Below are 10,645 nucleotides of genomic sequence, written 5' to 3'. Positions count from 1 at the left end.
GGGGATCTGCCAGCGTGCCAGTCCAGCTTCACGTGCGCTTTATTTCAGTCTCATATCCCCACAAAATTCTTCTCACATCTTCCAACCCTGAAATCTTCTTTTTTCCCTAAGGCTTCTCATCATTAGCAATTTCCAAGTAACATGGTATTTTTACAACATTCAAAAATGTCATGCTGGACTGTGCTAGAGAGTAATCTGCAAATATAAGCTTAGCAAAGATTGAGTTGACTTGTCCAGAGAAAAAACCTACAAGTGAACACCCACACCTGCCTACAAAGAGCTGACAAGCCCCTGGCAGCTACCACATCAAAGCACAGTGGATGTTTCTAATAGAGCGTAAGGATAACAATACCACCTTTTGTTCTCTCCAGCTTGTTTTCCCTGCAGTCATATTTTGCTTCTTAGGATTTTTTCAGTCTCTGTATCTTCTTGGACAGCACCGAGCCTGACGACAAGGACACGAGAGTCTTTCCCTGCCGTAGGGAGAGAACCAGGAAAACAGTTAAAAAAAGAACAGGGTAGTTTGAAATTCATACTTCCAGTGAGAAGCAGCGCCTAACAAACAGAACAAAAGCAAACAAAGCACGATAGCTCCCTGGGGACAGAAGACTTATAAACCCTCCAGGATTTACGACCAACCCCTTCAGGACAGCAGCCAAGTGTCCCATGAGGTGGTCCTGCACCAAAGAACGATCTGACAGGTTCCAAAGAGTCAAATGCACAATATTTTGCAAAGCCGTGAAATCTTGCAAAATAACAAAAATACGATAGATATAAACTACAGGGCAAGAGTACAAGTGTTCGCTTTAAGAGCTGGAACCATCCAGGTGAGCACCTGATAACTGGATCCTCACCAGAGTTTGAACCCTTCGGTACACAGAAGGGTTTTCCCCAGAAATTTCACAGACTGAGTTTTGATAGAAGTACACTTGCCAGATCCTCAGAAGCATCACCCATTCTCCAGGTGTCTGGAGAGAACTGCAAATGGCTCTCACGTAGTTTGAGCTGGTTCTCCAAGGTCTCAGGGTGAATTTCACCAGATGCAACCAAATCCGGCGACTCCCAGTGGGACAGAAGGAACCCAAAGTTTGGGTAAGCAGAGCTGCAGCAAATACTGAGGAAACAAACATAACAGCGTAAAAAAATAATAAACCATCCTTTTTTTTTCTCTTGCTTTTGTTTTTTTCTTATTCAGATCAACATAGCAATTAAAGAGAAGGTGAAAAACTCACCATTACTGAACATTTCATCATCTGTAAGCCGAGCATCCTTAGCACAGAGGACTCCAAAGTTAAAATTCACCGATCCCTGGGAAATAAAACCAAATATTGCATGATAAACAGTCAAACAGCAGACATAAAAATTTGTTTCCTCTAAGGACTTTCAGGTATGTATCTATCTTTGCATACATCCTACACATTAGAACATACACTTTATACCATCACCTCATACATAATATTTTACCTTTAAATTCTGATAGTATAGCATGAATTTTTAACTTAAATTGGTGATCTATTATTATTAAGTTGGTACTGAAAGTTATTTCTGCTGTCACGTTCAAAAAAACTTTTTTTTTTTTTTTACTGTAATGAGGAATCGATTTCAAAGTCATCTCAAGCCCATCAAAATACAAAGCTGTATTCACTGGGCGGGTCTGTGAGCTAGAAGTAGTTAGGCTTGTACTTCCCTCTTGTTCTTCCAGAACCGATAAATCCTGTCAACAAAACCAGGATCTTTAGCCCACTGCCGTGAAAGATTCTACAAGGATGATGGTTTGATTTGTGTTTACAAGTTTTGATTTGAAATGGCCAGTTCAATGGATAAAGACAGTTTCAGTAGTATTACGTTACTATTATTATTATTATTTCTATTATTATTTTTACTATTACTACTACTATTATTATCACCTGCTACTGGAAGAAACAAACCAGTCGTACCTATACTTAATTACTTTTATTTCCAGAAAATAATAAAGTAAAAGGACCAAACCAAAAAAAGTCACTTCCTACCTTTTATATCAAGGGATGAAAAACTTCTCTTGGGCTCTTCTCCAATTTATCAAGACTCATAGCACTGAAAGGCAAACAAAACAGTGCTTTATAGAAGGGCAAGTGCACATTTCAAGGCTGAACCACCAACCGATTGCAGTGACAGCAGTTACAACGTGAATCGTTCCGAGAGCCTCTGTTAAATGCAATGTTCTGTGGAACTGCCATTTCTTTCCCAAAATACTAACTTCCAACACTTCCTAAACGTATTTGGTATTTTGAAACAACAGAAGTTAGTGAGACACTGTGTGGAGGTCAGGTTTAAATTTATTTCCTTCTAAAGCACAGAGCTCTGTTCCATCACCCTTCACTTCGGCTCTGCACTGAATCACGGTGAGCATTTGAGGAGTGCTCAATAACCAATTCTATTTCTCTCTTTTTCTAGTTCTCTCTATTCCTGAATAATTAAAGACAAGTCCAATGAAAAATGACAAGTTCAGCATCAAAGTCACACTTTTTCCCTTTGTCTGGTCAAGAACAGGCTCTAAATCCACTTAGTGCTGCCTGCAACAATTAAGACGTGCAAAACCATTTTTACATGTTTTATAGGTTTATCATAAAAGCCACGGAACGCAAGCTCTGAATTACAGGAAAAGGTACACAGTCAAATATCTAAAGGGATCACTTATTTGTAAATGCATACCTTGACAGAGATCGCACTGAGAACGTTTCTGTGGGACTCTAAGGGAGACATATTTTCTGAGTACCCTGCAAACAAGAAAAGCTAGGATATATTACAGGACATACCCACTTTTTCTATAGGCAAATAGGATTTTTAATAAAAACAACTCAGTTGAAAAAGAAAGAAGAAAACCAAGGTCATTTTACTCAGCTATATTTACTCCCGATTTAGGGAAAAAAAAAAGTCACAGGTGCTGCAAAGAAAAAAAAAGTGAACCATAAACGCCTACAGTACAATTTTAAAACAAGTGCTTGGATAAAAGAATCTCATGGAACGTGAAGTAGAAAAAAAGTGAAACCGCTATCAGACCTGCCTATTTTCTCACCTTTGTACAAGAAAATCCTAAAAGCACTATAAAGTCACTGCCTAAAACCGGTCATGGGATGTAACCAAGAACAATTTAGGCATTTGCTAATCTAGACAGAAAGCTTTTCTGGATGCTAGTGTCAAATCACAAGTTTTGTCTTTCAGAAGCCCGACAATGCTGGAAAGCACTTTCCCTGGGGCTGGGGAGGGCAGGGGCAGAAGGGGATGAGTTTGCAGATCGCACCTGTGCCATCGGAAGGATACAGCCCGCCTGCTCCCTGCGCTGGGCATTTTCCCGGCCATCTCTGGCTTTACCGCTCAGCGCCGCTCCATCCGTTTGCATGGCAGAAAGAGCCTCGAGCACTAGCGCAGGCAGCAGCCCAGTCATTCCGGCGATATGGCAGCGCTCTCTGCTCGCAACGCCCAACACGCGGCGGAGCCGCCTCCGCCCGCAGCACCGGCAACAGCCCGAGGGAGACGGCTGCAGCTCGGGGGCTGCTGCGCCTCCGCCAGCCTGAGGGCAGCCGCCCCACCGGGACCGCGGGAGCGCCCGGCGCCGCTCGCCCGGGGCGGCTCCTGCAGCTCCCGGCCCGCGGCAGCAAAGCACCGCCTCGCCCTCCGCCATCGCTACCGCTCAGTAAGGCCGAAGAACCGGGCCGACGCCCCTTCCGCGCTGCTCAGCTCCGTGCGGGCGGCCAGACGGAGGTTTCGCCCCTCCGGCGTCGCCGCCGCGGCGCCGGGAGCTGCCCGCGCACAGCCCCGCGCGGCCGCCTGGCACGCCAGCCACTCCGGTGCCGCGCCAGCCGTTGCGTCACACGCCTCGCCGGCAGCAGGGCCTGCCGGGAGTTGTAGTCTCGGGCTGACAGCCACTGCTCCGTCCTCCGCCACCGGGAGCTGCAGTCCCTCCCGGGCATCAAACGGGTCCTTCGCCCCTGGGCGGGGAAGGACCTGAGGCAGCAACGCTCCTCCCGAATGCCCTCTCTTTTTCGCTCCAACTCTTTTTTCTTTTTTCACTCTGCTTTTCACCCCTTCCCTTCCCTCTGGTGCTCCTGATTCCTTTCCTTTCCTTCCCTTTCCTTTTCCTTTCCTTTTCTTCTGTTTCTGATCTTGGTTTTCCTTTCTAGCTTAAGAATAAAAAAGCAGCAGTAGAAACTTTCAGGCTACCTGGGAGTAAAAAAAACCTGCAAAACGAAAATGATGTAAAGAAAACTATTTATTCCCTGGGAGCCTGAAATTTTCTACTGCTGCACATGACATAGAGCTTTTATTTCTTCTTATAGATAGTTGATATTTTATACTTACTTTATACAGCGCCCCCTGCCGTGTGCCCCGGAGACCTGCAGGGAGAGCGCTGCGGCGTCCTTCGGTTCTGTTTCAAGAAACTCGGCTCAATTCGGCTTGGTTCGGCTCTTGGTCTAAACTCGTTTCAGTTCGGCTCTACGGCCGAACTCGGCACGGTTGGACGAAACTCGGTCACATTCGGCGCATTGTCTAAATGCGGCCAGTGTCGGCTACCCTCGGCTATCGATTCCAGTCGGCTATCCTCGGCTCTTGGTGTAAACTCGGCTGTTTTCGGCTACACTCGGCTCTTCGGCTCAAGTCGGCTCTGTTCGGCCACACTCGGCTCTTCGGCTCCAGTCGCCTCTTTTCGGCAACACTCGGCTCTTCGCCTCTTCCGAACAATTCGGCCCCGCTCGAAATATACCTATTTTTACATTGGAAGTATACATTTCTCTTAGGATTTTTACTTCTCTAACACTTGCAGGATTCAAAATAAAACCCCTGCGTCCACCCATACATGCCAAATACAAACCCCTTTCATTTCAACTGTATTTCATTTTTTTTTTTTAATAATATTTTTCAAATTTAGATCCACATTTATATTTAAATTCTATACTGATGTGTGTTCGATTTTGCATTTCTATTTTCCCATTTATTTATAAATTTATATTCTCTGTTACAACTCTTCCTATTACTTCTATTTTTTTTTCGTATTTTTATTCAGATCTTTATATATTTATTATATCTTTCTGTGTGAGGATTTTTACTTCTGTAGCACTTCCATTATTTAAAATAAAACCCCTGCCTCCACCCACGTTAAAGCCAAAAAGAAAACCCTTTCTTCTCAACTGTATTTCAATATTTTTTAAAATTCTGTTTTTCAGGTCCATATTCACATTTACATTTAAAATGTATACTTACGTATGCTGTTATTTGTATTCTCCATTACATCTCTTCCTATTATCTCTATTTACTTATATTTTGTGTTTATATATATATTTATATCTTGATTGTATATCTCAATATTGAGAAATATATACCAATAATATCTACATTCATATCATTTAAAATAAAAACCCTGCCTCTAACCCAGTAAGAATAAAAAAAACCCCAACCCTTTCTTTCAAACAATATTTAAATAGGTTTTATCCTTATGTCTGATTTTTATATTCCTATTTGCATTTATAATGTACATTAATGTATATTGCTTACTTATACATTTATCTTTATCAATCTCAATTTGTAAATAAATTTATATTCTACATTACATCTGATGCGAGCAGTTATATATTTTTATACATTGACTATATATTTCTGCGTCAAGATTTTTACTTCTGTAACACTTATTTAAAATAAAACCCCTGCCTCTACTTAAATAAAAGCCAAAAATTCCCTTTCTTTTAAACAATACTTACCTATTTTTATATTTATATTCCCATTTATAATTTATATTGCCGTATCATGTTATTTATATTCTATACTACAACTCTTCATATTACTTACCTATATTTATAGTTCAATTTGTAGTCATAGTTTAGCAATCTCCCTTTATATATTTATTATCTATTTCTATCTTAAGATTCACATTTCTATAACACTTCTATTATTTAAAATAAAACTCCTGCCTCTAACCAAATCAAAACCAAGGACACTTCTTTATTTCAACCACATTTAAAATTTAACAAGTAACTTTATCTTTCAAAATTATAATCATATTTAGATTGATAATTTTTATTCATTATATTCATAGATATTATATATATCTTAGGGAGAATGCCCTCTAATATAATCATAGATAGAAAATTTCTGTATTGTACATTTCTTTTACTTAGATTTATTTAATATCAATATTTATAGATATTTGTATTTCCCTATATATTTGTATCTGAATTTTTATTTCTATTTATATGATTTATTAATAAAAACAGGTCTACAACCTAATAAAACCCCCAATTTAACTATATTTAAGTATTTTTATATTTACAATCTATATTTATATATCTTTGTGCATATATATAATAGAATATCATTTATCCATATGATATCTTACAATTCTATACCATGAATTATAGTTTTATATATGTATCTGTTCTCAATATTTATGTTTACCACTCTAATGTAATATTTCTTTTTAAATGTATATTTATTTCTATTTTCATCTCTATATTAAACCATATAAATAAGCCACAACAATACCGTACCTTTGTCAGCACCGGCACGCAGCACACGCTCATCCCATCGCAGCACATCAAAACAAAACCTATTTTTATTACTAACGGAACAAACATCCCACAACATTGAACCCTCATAAACACTCAAATAAACCTAACCCAAAATAAATTTTAAATCCCACTTCAACTAGCCCAAAACCTGCGCACATGCTCATCATAAACGTCCTCCTAAACCAGTATCTCAAAAACCCCAAAAACCTCCAATACACCTTGAAAATGACACAACTGCTAAGAAAAACAAACACCCACTAAAAATTAAATCAAACCAACTCACTAGACTCAAAACTGTACAACTGACCCTAAACAGTACTAAAAGAAGCCCCCAAAGCTCTACCTTTATGCTAATGCACAAATAAAAACCAATAATCTATAAAACTTAATTTAAAATTAAAAGAAAACTAATTCAAAGCATAAAAATAAAAAATCTAAACTGTTAAAATACTAAAAAATATCACTACCCAAATTAAAAAACATATTGCCTATAAAAACCCACCACGTGAATACCCCTGGCACCAAAAATAAAACTAAAAAAACCTATCGAACCAGAAAGAAAACGGAACTTAGGAAAACCAAAACCATAACGTTCAAGTACTCACACCACATCCCTTACCGGACAGCAACTATAAACAACATCAAACCATACAATCAATTCTAAAAACCACCTTAAAACCACTACATTGAAAAACCTGTCAAAAATTAAACACTGCATTTAACAAAAGCTATCGAATAAATTCACACCCACAAACTCTGGCAGCCCAGCTGGCCCAACCAAAGCTGTATGTTTATGCATACAGTAAACAAAACCAAAACCCCAGTAATACCTATCAGAAGTCTATGAAAGAAACCTATTGAAATCAATCCTGCCTCAAATACAAACCAACCCATCCAGAAAGTTAGTTCACTCAAAAAACAACTTACACTGAGCTAATAATACCAAGAAATAAAACAACACACCATATACCACCAATGAATATAATAGTCAAGTAAAGAAAAACTACATTTTTTTTTCTTTTTGTTTTCTAAACTAACTTCTTTTATTAGCTAGAACAAAAGATTTTGCCAGGACTGTAACAACAACTTCTTCTCCTCCTTCTCCTTCTGAAATGTCCCTTTCCCAAATTCCTTACAACTTCTGAGTTTACATCCAAGCAAAAAGCGAAATTCGTGCACTTGTGCGTTCGATGCTCCTGTCAGATTCTCTGTTTCCCTCCACATCTTCTTACACTTTCAGTCTTCACCCTGTCCTGCCGTGATGAGTTTGACGGAAGAATTGGTAAACGTTAAGAGAGGCTTTCCCTGCCTCCCTCCCCAGCGCTGGTTTCCTTAGTGCATTTCATTCAATCCCAAGCCGGCAATGATACACGCTCACCTCAAGGCTCATGTTATGAACAAAAATTCAGTTAATATTTTTTTTGTGAGACGGAGTTGCAGGGACGCCATCAGGTCGGTCTCTGCCAGGATACTTAGTGCTTTGTTATTGTAATACCGGGTCGTTGAGGCTTATCTCTTCTTTTGTATTAGTAAAAAGCCTGGCTGGGTGCGGTGGACCCTTCCCCCGAGGCTGTGCTCTCTTACAACATAGGGAAGACACCTGAAAGGGTGGGGGGGGTTATGCAAAGTGACTCCAAAGTCCAGAATGCTTTGTGGGACCCCGACTCGAAATGCAACGAGAAAACCCCAAAAACAACGAGCCAATTACGAATTGAGAGACTAAGGTGATGTCTGGATGTGAGGAGCCAAGTGCTGAGCCTGCAGAGATGCGGAGCCCCTCTCGCCCTGACCTTGGGAGTCGTCCCCAGCGCTGAGACTGAGGGGACCGCACTGACAACGCAACATCTAAAAGGGACATCAAGCCCTAAAAAGCTCCCACGAGGACTGGATCCCTGGCTCTGCTCCTAGTGGGGCTCATTAGGCGGTGACCGCACTCGCGCTAATTAGCGCGCACGAGAGCAGCGGGCTCGGTTCGGCTGAGCTCGGCTCCGTTCAGGCAGCCTCGCAAGCCTGGCCTCGGTTCGCTCGAGGCCGTCAGGTTCGGCCGGTCTCGCCTTGCTTCGGCTGAGCTCGTTCCATTCGGCCGAAGGAGGCGTCGTTCGATCGTGTTTTTACAAATATCTTTCTCTATAGATTGTATATTTCTATATTTAGATTTATACTTCTATAATACTTCTATTATTCCAAATAAAAACCCCGTCTCTAACCAAATAAATACAAAAAACAACCTTCTTTTAAACGAGATTGAAATATTTTTATACTTAGTATAATTATATTCCCATTCATATTTATAGTTTCTTTTGATGCAGTGTACTAATTATATATAATATATGTAAAGTTCTAGAAATGTATTTAAATTATTATTTATATTATGTGTCATATCTACTGCTACAACTAACTTTATATATATATCTGTATTTATTTATGATATATTCCTGTACTTAGATTTCTACATTTATATTGTTTGTATTTATAATTTTTATAATCAAAACCCTGCCTATTGACAAATAAAAACAACCTGCTTTATTTAGCTATTTAAAAAAATATTTTCATGATTATAATTTTCATGTTTATATTTATAATTTATTCTAGATTACATGAGAACACACCTGCTCCTGCACCCCAGTGGGGCTTCCTCTCCTGGGGACCTTGGGGTGCCCCAATGGCATCAGAGCCCCGAGTCTTCACCCCCCTCTCCTCTATTTAGAAACTACACAGGAACTTTTTTCTGGAAACAAAGACATTACCTAAATCCTCTCCCCGTGTCCCAGACAGATAGATGTTCAGTTATTAGTTGGCTGGGCAGCAGTTTCTTAAATAGAATGATAAACAAGATGTGAACGTTTTAGCTACAAGCAAATAGGCAAATCTGAACAAGGTACCGATGGCCAGCCACCAAAGTTATTTTGAAGCAATTTTTTAAACAATAAAATACTGCTACCACAAAAATAAAGCAAAAAGCTAACTACTGGCTAAGAAAAAATTAACTTTTGACAACAACAACATTCCAACCACACAGGCTTTTTTCCCAATATCATACCTTATAACTACCTCTCTTGGGAATTCTCATCATGTATCCCAAAAGGAATAAATACCTTAGAGCGTCCTAAAGCAAAAAGTAGCACACATGAGCTCCTCACACTCCCGGCAGTGCACTGAGCTCCTCACACTCCAGCGCAGCGTGCACTGAGTCTGCAACAAATTCTGCTCAGTGAGGGTCTGCAAACAAAGGTTCAACTGATGAACTGAACTGATTTTATAGGGATGTTTTCTAAGCACAGAAGCACAAAAAAGAACAAGCAGTAATAATTCTTAAATAAATCTGCAAGTTTTATTTAGCATATATGCGAGTGATTTCCACCCTGTGGCTTCTCACTTTGATTGGTCTGTAGGTTCAGGAAGATGACAATGCATACTCTGCCTTCCCTGAGCCCCCACGGCAGCTGAGCGCTGCTCCGTGTGCTCAGATCGTCAGGAGCTGGATTACACGTACCCGGACGGACTGCAACTGCTCTGCTGCAGATTCAGGAGACGACGGCAGAGAGGGGCTGGCCGAGGCGTCGTCCGAATTCCATTTCTGTGTGACGAGAAGCGGTTTGTTCCCAACAGCTGCAACATCCCCGGCTCGCTTCCGTGGTGAGTACCGATGGCAGACAAATGGCAGCCCGAGGAAATCGTGTTCAGGGCTCTAAGTGGCTGGGACAGGGTCTGATGTTTTGTTTTGTATCTGTATGACGATTAGTACGACAGGGCTCTGAGGGATGACATGGCAACACAGAATTAAAAACTCCTCGATAGGATTACATTGACTTCTAGGAAAAGACAAAAGCCTATCACCCTTCTGAAATCTACTTTTAATCCAAAGCACGGGGATTGTCACTATACTGCACCTTCCAGCTTTTCAAAGCAGCTTACTTCTGAAGACCAGGAAACATTGATTTCTACAGAAACAATGGGCAACCCCCAGGTTAATTTAAGCACTACTCTTTAATAGGGGATCTGCCAGCGTGCCAGTCCAGCTTCAAGTGCGCTTTATTTCAGTCTAACATCCCCACAAAATTCTTCTCACATCTTCCAACCCTGAAATCTTCTTTTTTCCCTAAGGC

At 40.4% G+C, this 10,645-nt stretch overlaps 1 long non-coding RNA gene across 1 annotated transcript; it reads right to left on the bottom strand.

The window, feature by feature from the left end:
* Positions 1 to 1,231: 1,231 nt before the first annotated feature.
* On the bottom strand, positions 1,232 to 4,961 carry LOC141729740 (uncharacterized). Its single transcript, XR_012581190.1, has 4 exons — positions 4,339 to 4,961; positions 2,692 to 2,756; positions 2,010 to 2,073; positions 1,232 to 1,308 (listed from the first exon to the last, which is right to left on the bottom strand). It is a non-coding gene; the product is annotated as an uncharacterized LOC141729740 (long non-coding RNA).
* Positions 4,962 to 10,645: the final 5,684 nt, after the last annotated feature.

This window comes from Zonotrichia albicollis, chromosome 7 (genome assembly GCF_047830755.1).
Source record: "Zonotrichia albicollis isolate bZonAlb1 chromosome 7, bZonAlb1.hap1, whole genome shotgun sequence".
Classification (NCBI taxonomy): domain Eukaryota; kingdom Metazoa; phylum Chordata; class Aves; order Passeriformes; family Passerellidae; genus Zonotrichia; species Zonotrichia albicollis.
The sequence above is the reverse complement of the archived record's forward strand: the minus strand, read 5'-3'. Positions and strand labels throughout refer to the sequence as shown.